The sequence below is a fragment of the Armigeres subalbatus genome, chromosome 1 (genome assembly GCF_024139115.2).
Source record: "Armigeres subalbatus isolate Guangzhou_Male chromosome 1, GZ_Asu_2, whole genome shotgun sequence".
NCBI lineage: Eukaryota > Metazoa > Arthropoda > Insecta > Diptera > Culicidae > Armigeres > Armigeres subalbatus.
The window spans coordinates 1,631,407-1,646,212 of NC_085139.1; the positions used below are offsets into that span (position 1 = coordinate 1,631,407).

Genomic DNA, 14,806 nt, shown 5'->3' on the forward strand with positions numbered 1-14,806 from the left:
CTACTCGGTGACTTTTTCGTCGTGGAAGAACAAAACGTCTCGATAACGCCAAATAGTGTTCCACAGCTCCAGTGTGGGAAGGGGGGTCAGTACCGGGTAATATGACCAGATTCGATATGCTTGGCAAATCTTCGTCCACTGAGTGCCAAGGTCGTTCCGACAGAGTTGGGCAGAGTCATAACGTCCGATCTACTGACACCCCTAGGCACCTTGGATGCTTTGTTCATCCAATACCATCCCCGGACGCCGATCCAAAGGTTACGGTTAGGGTGTAGCGTCCGGTCCTGAGACGCCTCAACTCCCAAGTAACATTTTTTGTTTTATAATGCTCTTGAATAGAGTGACTCTTCACGTATGCTATAAAACCATTCTACACACTTAGTTTTTATCTCTGCAGCTCGGCAAAAATCCGCACAGCCGAAAACTGATATTCCGGCAAAAATGTCGTTTGATAGCTGATTTTCGGCAAATTATTTGCTGATTTTCAGCAACTTTGACATAAATCTCGGCAAAAAAACATGTTTGCTGGGGCACGGCTGTGTTAAAAGTTCATCGATAAAGTTCATCATTTTGCTGAGATCCCGGTAAAAAAAATTAAGTGTGTAAGTACATTGATGATACTATGTCTGTCCACATCAGGCAACGGCTTAGCTACTAAAAAGACGTAATCTTGAGGGAAAAAGATGTTGTGAACAGGGATGAAAATGGAAGACATTTCTTCAAGCCAAGCCATCCACTCAGTCAAAGAAAACCAAAAAGAAAATCAATGTCGTAGAAAGCGGGAGGGAACTCTAGAATATTTTCTTCCCTCTTAATTATTTATTATTATTATTTTTATTTCAGTTTCCGTACACAACGTATGGTTGATTTTTTGAAGAGAATATTTATTTAGCTATTAAGCATAATGTGGAGATGAAGGCTAATGAATCAATACCAACATACTTTAAGGATTTGAGCCACAACAAGCAGTTAGGCTTGATTCTGTACTGCTTGCGTTGCGCACAAACCATCTTGCGAAATTCTTTTAGAAATTTATTTGGAAGTTGCTCTACGAATTTCTTTATATGTTCCTCCTGAAATTCCGTGGGAAATTCTTCCTGAATTATTTCGGAGATTTACCGAGCCTATTCTTCTGAAACTTGTAAAAGGAATATATTTGAATTTGTTTTCACGTTTGACATTTTTTTTTAACATTGAAAGTTTCTCCATATATTCTTTGATAGTTGCTACACCAATTCCCTTCAAAACATTTATCATAATGTCTCAAAGAAATTTCCGAAAGAGCTTCCAAAGGATTTCCTGGAGGAATTTTCGAAGGAGTCTCTTTGTTACATCAAGAAGCAGGTCCACAAGAATTTCCCAAGGAATTCCTAAAAAAATGCAATGATTTGCCAGGGCGAATAATCTCTGAAGGGATCCCTTCAAGAATAATTGGCATAGTTTTGGAGAAACTTTCGGAGAAATTCCAGAAAAAAATCGGAGAAACTTCCTTTGAAAAATAGCTTGGAAGAATTTCAGCAAAAAAAAAACTTAGTAATTTTCTGGAGAAAAATTCATTGTGTATTATTGTTAAATTTCGAAGCAATTACATACGAACTTCATTTATATGCAAAAAGTATCAAATGTTTAGTTCAAACAAAAAAAGTAAACAGCGCATAAAGTAAAGAAAATTTAATCGCTATTCGGTATGAAAAAAGAAGAAAACCTTGAAGAAATTTAAATATTCTAACAACCCTTTTTTAAGAGTTTCTAAATGTTTATTTCAGCTTGTTTATTTCTACACAAAGCTTCCCGTACGTTCATCCGTTAATCATGATTTTGAAGAATTTTCAATTCTAAATAAGAATTGCAGAGACCCTTTTGTTTGGTAATTCAAAACACATTATTTGTTGGATTCGCTACACAAAAATTGCAAAAATTGTTGAAATTTTAAACAAATTTTTCAAATCTTTGCTCACACATGTTGGTATTGAATAATTCAAAATTCTACATCGATGAGCAATGTTAAAAAAAATACACCATGAATTTTTCAACAGAATCAGGGAAAAAAATGGATTATGTAGGTTTTGTTCTATTATTATCATAGGTTTTCTGGTGAATTATTGCTCTCAAGTTCGGGAAAAATATTATTTAATTATCGAAACATATTGTTGGCAACAAGATCCGGCATGTTTAGTCCTAGTCCTGACAAATGTCAATGACAACAATAAAAATAAGCAAATCCATCGTTTCGCCTCCTTGCACTTTCATTTTTTAATTGCACAACATTTTCAGAAGGTTCTATTTTTCTCTGAAAATCAAGATCTCATTCACTTGTTAAATCAACCCTCATGGGACTTGCGACCCACAGATTGGGAAATTATGGCACACTGCGCCCCGCGTGCTCATGTTGCTTTACACGGGCCTCCCTCGGCAGCCCCCCACGCCACCGTCGTCGTACTTTGCGACTCTGGCCTACACAGGCCATATGAGTTGGTGTGTTCGCGCCATCCTGGGGCGTATTCATATGGAAACGATATGTTAAGCGAGCGAGAGTGAGCAAGCGACCAAGCCAGTGCACCAACTAACAGGGGAAATAATCGCTTTTATTAGTAGTTTTACTAGGCAAGTTGATAATAAAAATACATTGTGAACACACAGTTTTATAGTCGTTTTACCACTTTCTATTTATGGAGATAACTTTTTGCGGTCACAGTTTTCTGGCCGAGTATGTACCTAGCCGGTAGCAGGGGCTGTAGGTGCTGAGGTGAACGATGCGACACACACGCGAGCAGCCAGCAGGGGTAGGCAAAGATCGCGTACTGACCGACCATGAATTGGACCGTCAACGGTACCATCGTCGTCGTGGCAGTCTTCATCGTCGTCGTTGGTCGCTGCTGGATGGTGCAGTAAGTGCATAATAAATAAAGCTCATAATGACATATTTCAAGCAAGTGACACGCTCACACATACACATGCACAACTGCGGTGACACAACGTGCCGGATGGAACACGATGAGAAGCGGGAGGAGTGGATTGGGGCCAAAGTTATCATTTTATTGCAGCTTCTCATTCAATAGCGATGATGTTCATGGGTAGGCACGGGAGATGGCACCTCAGACCAGAAGCTACGACTGGATAAGGCATTGCGCTTGCCTTGGCTGGGCATTCAGTACCAAAATGAAAGAGAAACTTCTCATTTTTTGTTGCTTAACTCGAGGGTAGGTCAGTACAGTCTAACGACCGGAATATGCGAAATAAAAATCAGCTTTATAGCGGTGGGGATGTTTTCCACTCCACTATCCTGCAATCAAGAGATCCAGAGATGGTATTCAACTTGAAAAGCAAATTTTATGTGACAACTTCGGTAGTCGGAAATTTCAGCAGTTTCTTCTTCCGAATTACAAACTCAATGCATTTCTAACAATCCGATTTGGGACGTCAATTTTAAAAACAAATGATATTCCACATCACTTGCTTGTGTAATTGAAATGTCCTCACCATGGGTGTTTATAAGAAAAAAATAAATTGATCGTGCCATAAAACTTTATGTTAGTATCGGCAACCGGCTACTGCGCCCCTTCAACTTTCAACAACTTTGCCCTCGGTGGCTAAGTCCAGAAATCCACGCATGTAATTTGATAAAATTTACGACCCAACTCAACCGTTCCACCAGGCTCCGAAGCGGGTCGAGGCAAAATGTCTCTTTAATTAAAATTCCCATCTCCTGTCTCTCTGTCGACAAGGATTGCGCTCTCCATATGACAATTTATAAGCACCATACCGTGCGCGACGACGACTATCAAAACAGCTGTTCAATCAATATCTCGGCACCGATAAATTCCACTCGATGAGTGATTTAATAACCTCTACCCGAAGCAAACACGGTTGCTGCTGCACCGTTTTTTAATTTTTAATTCAGCGATGAAGAAATTAAATTTAAAATACATTGTCCAACCCCTTCGATGGGATGGAATAAAACAAGCGAAGGCAAAATGGCAAACAAGTCGTAAATCTCTCGAGATCCGACTGCAGATGGTGGTAGAACCAGCTTCTGGAAACTCTCGGTCCCTCGATTTCTGCAGAAATGTTGCTCTGACAGTCAGTCTGTGTTCCATTTTGTTGCCCGTATCTCCGAAAACATGTTCGGTTCAAGTCTCCAGAGAGGAAACTGTGAAGATAAATTTTCATATTTCATTCGTGGCATAAATTTAGCTACATCTTTGCCTCCGAAAAAGTGAGAGATATGGGTTAGTTGTGCTTATTTATGAAACATTCAGCGAGCGTCGTAAAGGTATTGGAATGATTCTGATAGTCAGGCAAGGTCGCTCGTCAGGACAAGAAAATGGTTCTAAAAATGACACTAGAAGTCAAACGAAATGTTTCCCTCTAATGAGCCCATTCGGGGAACGGCAAATTTGTTCAAACACATCGCAATAAATAAATGTCAGTAGCACGTGGTGTCGAACGTTATGAAACTACTTTTACCACTTCTGCCAGACCACCAAGACCATCCCGAACATGGAACGTTGAGGAAAAACCTTTCATTTTATTGGACATAAAGCATCACTCGTTTCCCCCTTCATCGCCAACGACGACAACGTCGACGATGACATCGTGTGGCAAGCAAACGAGTAGAAAAACGTGCCAAGAATACGGAAACAGACATTTCGTCTTCGACTTTCCTTTCAGCAAGAGGCTCTGAAAGTTTTCCGCACCCCATAGATTTTTCTTTCCGGCAACCACCACCATCCGCATCCCACGCATCCGTCCCTGCCCACCAGAGGAATCAGATTTCATATTTTCGAATTTGCTTTATGCGGCACCGTCGTCATCTTTCTTGTATACTATTTCAGACGTCTGACGTTTCTGCCATTGCTTCCTGCGAGTTATCAAATCATTGCACCTTTGCGAACTGAACGCCTCAACGATTTTAGCCATTTCGTACAACAATTTAACAGCCTGAGGCGATGACCGCGCGGCGAAGAGGCTATCAACCCCGACAGCAGCTTTCGTGACGGGCAGCATGTCCGCCGGAATCGATGGTTCTATTATAGAATTCTCGATTCTGAGTTGCTGCTGTTGGAAGCCTTCCCCCCCACCGTCCCTCGTCAGGCAGGGCAGGTAAAACTACATGCACACGTCGCCATAATTACGCTGCACTGCAATGCGCGCCGGATCAGTGGGTGCCGATGTTAAGCCCCTTGTAAGTACTTTTAATTTGCATTTAGATGCTACCCATTATCCAGCCGGACAAAATTTATTCCCCACGCTGCTGTTGCACCCGACGTCGCAGAGTAGTGGTCACGTCATTCGCCTAGCGAGGCGGGAATTTTATTCCGTTTTAATTACAACAACTACGGCTCGTTGTGTTCATCGGCGGCGGTTCGATTCTCTACGGTCGTGTTCCGGTTGAAATCGTTTTGCATTCAAATTGGAAACAGTTATGGGTGCGTTGTAATTGGGAATATCTTGTTTGTGTGCCATTTGGCGGGAAATTGGAGTGTAGAATATTGAGCACTAATAGTACTTTACTACGCTTGAGGTTTCACAGAAGAAGTGAAAATTAAATCCTCAATTGGTTAGAATTCTGCGAAATCGAACAAAGTTCAAAAACTTAATCAATACAACCGTCTTTTGACATCGAATGTTTCTCAGCTCAGATATTCAGGTGACTGAAGTCAATAGGAATAAATGCCATTGAATAAGTCGCTTCAGAGCTATAATTAATCCAAAATTCCTTTCGAATATCCGAAAGGAAATTCTTATTTAAAGGCTCCCCCAGACCTAAGCGATTCCATCGCCGCGACGGTGACAATTAGTCGCCGCGATTCTATCGTTGGGTCGCTGCAGACAATGTTTTATTTATGCTCCCATACCAACGGCGACACAATCGCAGTTGCCAAGCGATAGAATCACGTCGCGTGAGTTTGGGGAAACTTAAAGGAAATTTTCCTGAAATTCCAAAGGCAGATGTTTACGAATTTCTGATTTCATCAGAATTTCCAAAGCAAAGCTTTTAGAACTGCATCATCTAATTTTTCAAAGCGAAGTTAATCCGGGTTACCGAATGGAAATCCATCCGAAATATAAACGAAAACGTTTAATTCGAATTTAAAAATGGAAAATTCATTTGAAATTGAAAAAAACATTTCCGAAGGAAATTCATTCGAATTTCCGAAGGAAATTCATTCAATTTCGAAGGAAATTCATTCAAATTTCGAAGGAAATTCATTCAATTTCGAAGGAAATTCATTCGAATTTCCGAAGGAAATTCATTCAATTTCGAAGGAAATTCATTCAATTTCCGAAGGAAATTCATTCAATTTCGAAGGAAATTCATTCGAATTTCGAAGGAAATTCATTCGAATTTCGAAGGAAATTCATCTCAATTTCGAAGGAAATTCATTCAATTTCGAAGGAAATTCATTCGAATTTCGAAGGAAATTCATTCAATTTCGAAGGAAATTCATTCAATTTCCGAAGGGAAATTCATTCGAATTTCGAAGGAAATTCATTCCAATTTCGAAGGGAAATTCATTCAATTTCGAAGGAAATTCATTCAATTTCGAAGGAAATTCATTCAATTTCGAAGGAAATTCATTCAATTTCGAAGGAAATTCATTCCAATTTCGAAGGAAATTCATTCAATTTCCGAAGGAAATTCATTCAATTTCCGAAGGAAATTCATTCAATTTCGGAGGAAATTCATTCAATTTCGAAGGAAATTCATTCAATTTCGAAGGAAATTCATCTCAATTTCGAAGGAAATTCATTCAATTTCGAAGGAAATTCATTCAATTTCGAAGGAAATTCATTCGAATTTCGAAGGAAATTCATTCAATTTCGAAGGAAATTCATTCAATTTCGAAGGGAAATTCATTCGAATTTCGAAGGAAATTCATCTCAATTTCGAAGGAAATTCATTCGAATTTCGAAGGAAATTCATTCAATTTCGAAGGAAATTCATTCAATTTCGAAGGAAATTCATTCCAATTTCGAAGGAAATTCATCTCAATTTCGAAGGAAATTCATTCGAATTTCCGAAGGAAATTCATTCAATTTCGAAGGAAATTCATTCAATTTCGAAGGAAATTCATTCCAATTTCGAAGGAAATTCATTCAATTCCGAAGGAAATTCATTCGAATTTCGAAGGAAATTCATTCCAATTTCGAAGGAAATTCATTCGAATTTCGAAGGAAATTCATTCCAATTTCCGAAGGAAATTCATTCAATTTCGAAGGAAATTCATTTCAATTTCTGAAGGAAATTCATTCAATTTCGAAGGGAAATTCATTCAATTTCGAAGGAAATTCATTCAATTTCGAAGGAAATTCATTCAATTTCGAAGGAAATTCATTCAATTTCGAAGGAAATTCATTCAATTTCCGAAGGAAATTCATTCAATTTCGAAGGAAATTCATTCCAATTCAATCTGTTCAATTTCGAAGGAAATTCATTCCAATTTCGAAGGAAATTCATTCAATTTCGAAGGAAATTCATTCGAATTTCGAAGGAAATTCATTCAATTTCGAAGGGAAATTCATTCGAATTTCCGAAGGAAATTCATTCCAATTTCCGAAGGAAATTCATTCAATTTCGAAGGAAATTCATTCGAATTTCGAAGGAAATTCATTCGAATTTCGAAGGAAATTCATTCGAATTTCGAAGGAAATTCATTCAATTTCGAAGGAAATTCATTCCAATTTCGAAGGAAATTCATTCAATTTCGAAGGAAATTCATTCAATTTCGAAGGAAATTCATTTCGAATTTCGAAGGAAATTCATTCGAATTTCCGATAGGGAAATTCATTCGAATTTCCGATAGGGAAATTCATTCGAATTTCCGATAGGGAAATTCATTCGAATTTCCGATAGGGAAATTCATTCGAATTTCCGATAGGGAAATTCATTCGAATTTCCGATAGGGAAATTCATTCGAATTTCCGATAGGGAAATTCATTCGAATTTCCGATAGGGAAATTCATTCGAATTTCCGATAAGGAAATTCATTCGAATTTCCGATAAGGAAATTCATTCGAATTTCCGATTGAAATTCATCTCAATTTCCGATAGGAAATTCATTCGAATCTCCGATAGGAAAATTCATTCGAATCTCCGATAGGAAATTCATTCGAATTTCCGATAGGGAAATTCATTCAATTTCCGATAGGAAATTCATTCGAATTTCCGATAGGAAATTCATTCAATTTCCGATAGGAAATTCATTCGAATTTCCGATAGGAAATTCATTCAATTTCCGATGAAATTCATTCGAATTTCCGATAGGAAATTCATTCGAATTTCCGAAGGGAAATTCATTCGAATTTCCGACAGGGAAATTCATTCGAATTTCCGACAGGGAAATTCATTCGAATTTCCGACAGGGAAATTCATTCGAATTTCCGACAGGGAAATTCATTCGAATTTCCGACAGGGAAATTCATTCGAATTTCCGACAGGGAAATTCATTCGAATTTCCGACAGGGAAATTCATTCGAATTTCCGACAGGGAAATTCATTCGAATTTCCGATAGGGAAATTCATTTGAATTTCCGATAGGGAAATTCATTCGAATCTCTGTAGGAAAATTCATTCGATTCAGAATTTTCGAAAGGATATACATTAGAATTTCCGGAAGGAAATTCATTCGAATCTGCGGCAGGAAATTCATTTGAATTTCTGAAGGGAAATTCCTGAGAATTTGCAAAAAAAATCCGGAAAAGCTCCAACGAAAATTCCTGTGAATGTCCAAAGGGAAATTTTTATTTTTCGATAGGAAATATTTACGAAATTTCGAAAGGGAAATTCCTTTGAGTTTTCAAAGGGATATTTATTTAATTTCAAGGAAAGTCCCTTTAATTTTATTCTCAAGGAAATTCCTGCGTTTTCAAAGACAATTTTCTGAATTCCAAATGGGGTATTCTGCGTGGTTACAACAACGACGCCTTGATTTTTTTTAACCTGTTTAAGGGAATCAAAATTTATTTTTTTCGGAAGTACTCAAACCTTTCAACTCATCGTTTTTCAATTGACTTGCTCACCCGAAAAGTCTACTTTGTATTGGTTGCGAAAAATGACTTGCGTTAACGGGGATCAAATTCACTTCTTTTCTTTCTACTGGGTTGAAGTAAGACTCATACTAAGCCCATTCACCATAAATCCGTCACACGGCAAAGTTCATAAATCACAATCAAACGACGCGCATCACTCCGAATTACATTGCTTCCCGCACCGAATGCAATAAATTAGCACATTAACTGGACATTAACGGTGAATCACCACCGAGCGCCACACCTTCTCGCATGCCTTGTTTGGCCAAATTACCCTCCATTTCTCTTTCAGAGGTACAAAAGATATCCGAAACGAAAACAAGAGCATTCAAACCGACTGTCCAACGAGATATTAAATTAATTGGGGCCGTCGTAAACTTTCGGCAAACTCCACCAACGACCAACGAGGTAGTGTCTTTTAATGGGTCGCGTTTGGAAAAAATTAATTCCTGATTAATTATGATAAATACAGGAATTCCGCTGCCGGCCATTGTCTTTTGGGGTCGAAATGTAGAATCAATCCGAAATCCTCCGCCTACCCGAAGGTGGTGAAGAAAAATGCCAGTCTGTCTCGCGTGTTCCCTACTGGCAGGAAAAACCGAATAAAATCTAAATATTTATATAAAGTCTCCTACGCGCGATGGCTGGATACTGTTGCGTCCAGCGAGCAAGCGGCGTGCACAGACATAGTGCCGACGATTTTTTCCATCAGTTCACCTCAGCCAACTATTTATTTATTTACTCTCATCATCCCGTGCTTGGGGAGTGAAGAAATTTCTCCCGGTGCGTGGTTCGGTTCTTACAAGTATCTGTTCTCGAAACAATCGCTTCCCGGGTTTTCAGCTGAGGCTGAACAAGTCCCGGTCTCGCGTCGGGAAAACGCGGGTCATAAATTTTATTTTTAACACATACTTTTCCCTAGACCTAGTGGTAATAAAGCGAAATAAAAAACAATATAATTGTATAAATAATCATATCTAGTAGTAGGGAGCTTTCCACGCAGGGATAGGTTTGAGGCGTTCCGAGATTGAATGGCGTGCGTGCGGGGGGATTCCGGTACACACGAGACGTTCCAGAGACGAGTTAAGCGGACTCGAATCGGCTCACACGATAGTCGAAAGTGGTAAACATGACTTAGTTGGGTGGAAGCGGAGCGTGGGGGCAGAGGAGCAGCAATAAAACAATGCAATTAAGACAATAAAAACTTGCTTTATTGTTTCGTTTTTATCAAGCTTCTGCATTAATGACTAGCGGCACTCATCAGCATTGAAAGCTCGGTGACGCTATTTATAAAGCAATTCTTCAGTCTTGCTGCCAAACTTTAACAAACAATGTGTTAAGGGTCTATGGTATGTCGACTACACTAAGAAATAAACCAAAAATATGTTTGGAATTTGGCTATGCCGAGTCAAAGAACGCACTGATGGTTAATAAAAATCTGTGACAACTGAACACTAAAGAGTAAAATTAATATTCACTTTACTATCTCATAGTGCAAATTTTATTACTTAATAAAAACAAAACGACCACAAACATGAGATTCAATACTATGAATTGATTGTTCAGAAACCCTACATACTACAATGTCGAGAGTTCTAAATCCCATACCCTTAATAGAAGAACTCCGATCCGACTGCCACTATGAATAAAAGAATTCCAATTATATGTATGTCTTCTAATCCGCGGAAATTAATTCGGCAAAGTTCGAGAGAGAGCTGTAAATAAATTGAGTTTTATCGTTAGCTTAATGCGGTGCTCATCGCGATGGAAGAGCCCATCCCTAGCGTGTGACAGTACATCTTGCCGAATCGACTAAATGACACGAAAAACGGTTTCCCTATGGATTTTCATCTCGCAAAAGTGGCACCATCATTTGGAAGCCAGATCGTCTCTCGCTTGCACTGCTGGCGGAGTCAAAGACTTCATTTTTTATAGTAATTTGCAGGATCTTCAAGCGGCGCTCGCTGCTTGCTCGCTAGCTGCTGGATGGCAACGAAGAATACGAACGAGTAGCGAAAAATCCAGCTAATATCAGCACTTTCTCTAAGAGCTGCAATCCTGGGCCAATAGACGGGTGTTTTATTTTCAGCTGACAAGATTTAACGCTCCGCATCTTTAAAGATATGCTGTGGAAATCTTGGCACAGCACAGTGTTTCGGTATTACTTCAAAGCTGTGGTCCAAACAAGTTATTTGAGGAACATGACTTGTCTTCCAACTTGTTTTTCTCATTAGTATTTTACAATGAAACGTGAAACGTTTATGACAAGCTGCAAAACTTTTTTAGCCTAGATAGGAATTTAGGATATGTAAAATTAAAGTTACCGATAATTGATCACCGAGTTTAGAAGATATCACAAAACATCAAATTCATGTTTTGGTGAAATTAAATAATCCCGGATATATGAGGCAGTTCAATCGAACACCTTTAAATACTTTGACCAAACAATTAATCAAACCGACAATGAACGGCATCGATTTCCACGGGTTCACTCAAATGACTATCAGTCGGTGGCAGTATACAGGGCTGTTGGTACGATTGCACTCCGCTCCCTCACCGGAGAAATCGATTTTACGAGCACGCGGAAAAAGCCAGCCAAGAGTAGAATTCCGTCCCACACACGACACACACACACATTCTATTTATGCGCAATGGCGAAATTTTACGACAAGGAGCAGCATCAGAGTGGAGAAAATCAGCAGCATACATATCTCCGTTGCTCCAAATCGTTTTCCTGATGCTGCTTTCGCAGAGAACCGAAAGCGTCTTCCTTCCAGGTCCCCACAGATAAGTTTTGCTGCGCCCAGAAATTGATCATATGGATTGCGAGGAAATAATTGGTGAGAAAATGGAAAATTCCTCGAGCATTCCTTCTGGTCCGGGATTAAATTTTCCCCTGCACGAAAAAGACGAATGAGCCCTTTGGTGCCATTTACGACGGCTGCGTTCGTTTTATGTGCCATTATTGTAGCATTCGGGATGGAGAGCATCCGTCAAATCCCACGTCTTTCCGGGACCGAAAAACTGTAGATCTAGAGCCAGTGCCAGTCAGTGGTAAATAGGATGCCGGCATATCGGTGTTGGTGCTGCCACCAACACAGATGGAAACAAGCTCAGAAGAATCACGGTAGAGCATCAGGCGGACGACACCACAGAGCGGAGAAAAGATGTCTAGCTGGTTGTCGTCGTCGTCGTCGTCGCCGCGGAATCCGATGGGGAGCAAATATGGATCAGTTTATTGATTGCATTTTATGCGCATGCGATTAAATAAAATTCCACTCACTTCATTCCGGCCATTCCATGGCAACGAAAACGATGACGGCACAACGATAACGGCGACGTTTGGAAATGACGACAGCAACGTTTTGTTGACTGCTGGCTGCTGATACTGGTTCGACGCAGGAACGGGCAGGTGTGAAGCAGTTGCCCATTTCCTCCGAGCGTGGATTCCGTTCGGTACAAATAAGCACGCGGGCGGGGGATTTCTGACATTTGAATGATTGATGTAGACCTTATAGAGTTTAATGGTGGCTGGGAGCTTAAAACATATTTTAAAAACAATTAATCGCGCTTCCAGTTTCTAGTTTAGCTTCAAGAAAATGTTTTTCCACTTTTGCAATTTTCTAATATCTACAAAATAACACTATTTTTCTTCTCTGGAACTTCGAATGAATTTCTCTGAAATTCGATAAATTCCTCTGGAAATTCGATAATTTCCTCTGAAATTCGAATGAATTTCCTCTGGAAATTCGAATGAATTTCCTCTGGAAATTCGAATGAATTTCCTCTGGAAATTCGAATAATTCCTCTGGAAATTCGAATAATTTCTCTGGAAATTCGAATGAATTTCCTCTGGAAATTCGAATGAATTCTCTCTGGAAATTCGAATGAATTTCCTCTGAAATTCGAATGAATTTCCTCTGGAAATTCAGATGAATTTCCTCTGGAAATTCGAATGAATTTCCTCTGGAAATTCGAATGAATTTCCTCTGGAAATTCGAATTAATTCCTCTGGAAATTCGAATGAATTTCCTCTGGAAATTCGAATGAATTTCCTCTGGAAATTCGAATAATTTCCTCTGGAAATTCGAATGAATTTCCTCTGGAAATTCGAATAATTCCTCTGGAAATTCGAATAATTTCCTGGAAATTCGAATGAATTCCTCGAATTCAGATTCTCTGGAAATTCAGATGAATTTCCTCTGGAATTCAATAATTTCTCTGGAAATTCGAATGAATTTCCTCTGGAAATTGAATAATTTCTCTGGAAATTCAGATAATTTCCTCTGAAATTCGAATGAATTTCCTCTGGAAATTCGAATGAATTTCCTCTGGAAATTCGAATGAATTCCTCTGAAATTCGAATAATTTCCTCTGGAAATTCGAATGAATTTCCTGGAAATTCAGATGAATTCCTCTGGAAATTCAGATGAATTTCCTCTGGAAATTCGATGATTGAATAATTTCCTCTGGAAATTCGAATGAATTTCTCTGGAAATTCGAATGAATTTCCTCTGGAAATTCAGATGAATTCTCTGAATTCTCTCTGGAAATTCGAATGAATTTCCTCTGGAAATTCAGATGAATTTCCTCTGGAAATTCAGATGAATTTCCTCTGGAAATTCGAATGAATTTCTCTGGAAATTCAGATGAATTTCCTCTGAAATCGAATGAATTTCCTCTGGAAATTCGAATAGATCCTCTGGAAATTCGATGAATTTCCTCTGAAATTCGAATGAATTTCCTCTGGAATCGATAATTCAATTAATGAATTTCCTCTGAAATCGAATGAATTTCCTCTGAATCGAATGAATTTCCTCTGGAAATTCGAATGAATTTCCTCTGGAATCGAATGAATTCCTCTGGAAATTCGAATGAATTTCCCTCTGGAAATTGAATGAATTTCCTCTGGAAGATCAGATAATTTCCTGGAAATCGATAATTTCCCTGAATGAATGAATTTCCCTGGAAATCGAATAGATTTCCTGGAAATCGATGAATTTCCTGAAGATCAGATGAATTTCCCTAAATGATAAATTTCAAATTCAGATAATTTCCTGGAAATCTAGATAATTTCCCTGGAAATTCAGATAATTTCCCTGGAAATCGAATGAATTTCCTGGAAGTCAGAATGAATTTCCCTGGAAGTCAGATAATTTCCTGGAAGATCAGATGAATTTCCCTGGAATCGAATAGATTTCCTGGAAGATCGAATGAATTTCCCTGGAAGTCAGATGAATTTCTCCTGGAAATTCAGATAGATTTCCCTGGAAATTCGAATGAATTTCCCTGGAAATTCGAATGAATTTCTAAATCAGAAATTTCCTAGAATTCGAATGAATTTCCCTGGAAATTCGAATGAATTTCCTGAATTCAATGAATTTCCTGGAAATTCAATGAATTTCCCTGGAAATTCAATGAATTTCCTGAAATTCAATGAATTTCCCTGAAATTCAATGATCCCAGGAATTCAATGAATTCCCGGAAATTCAATGAATTCCTGGAAATTCAATGATTTCCCTAAATTCAATGAATTTCCTAGAATCAATATTTCAAAGTCAATAATTTCCCGAAATTCAATAATTTCCCGAAATTCAATAATTTCCCAGGAATCAATGAATTTCCCGGGAAATTCAATGAATTTCCTGAGGAAATTCAATAATTTCCCTGAAATTCAATGAATTTCCCTGGAAATTCAATAATTTCCTGGAAATTCAATGAATTTCCCTAAATTCAATAATTCCTAAATCCTACCATCAACAATACGTAACTT

General features: G+C 38.6%; 1 protein-coding gene across 7 annotated transcripts in view; it reads right to left on the bottom strand.

Moving 5' to 3' along the window:
* The window catches only part of LOC134219546 (homeobox protein abdominal-A homolog), a 93,105-nt gene that overhangs the window by 24,420 nt on the left and 53,879 nt on the right, over positions 1-14,806 (bottom strand). The gene's annotated exons all lie outside the window — the stretch shown is intronic.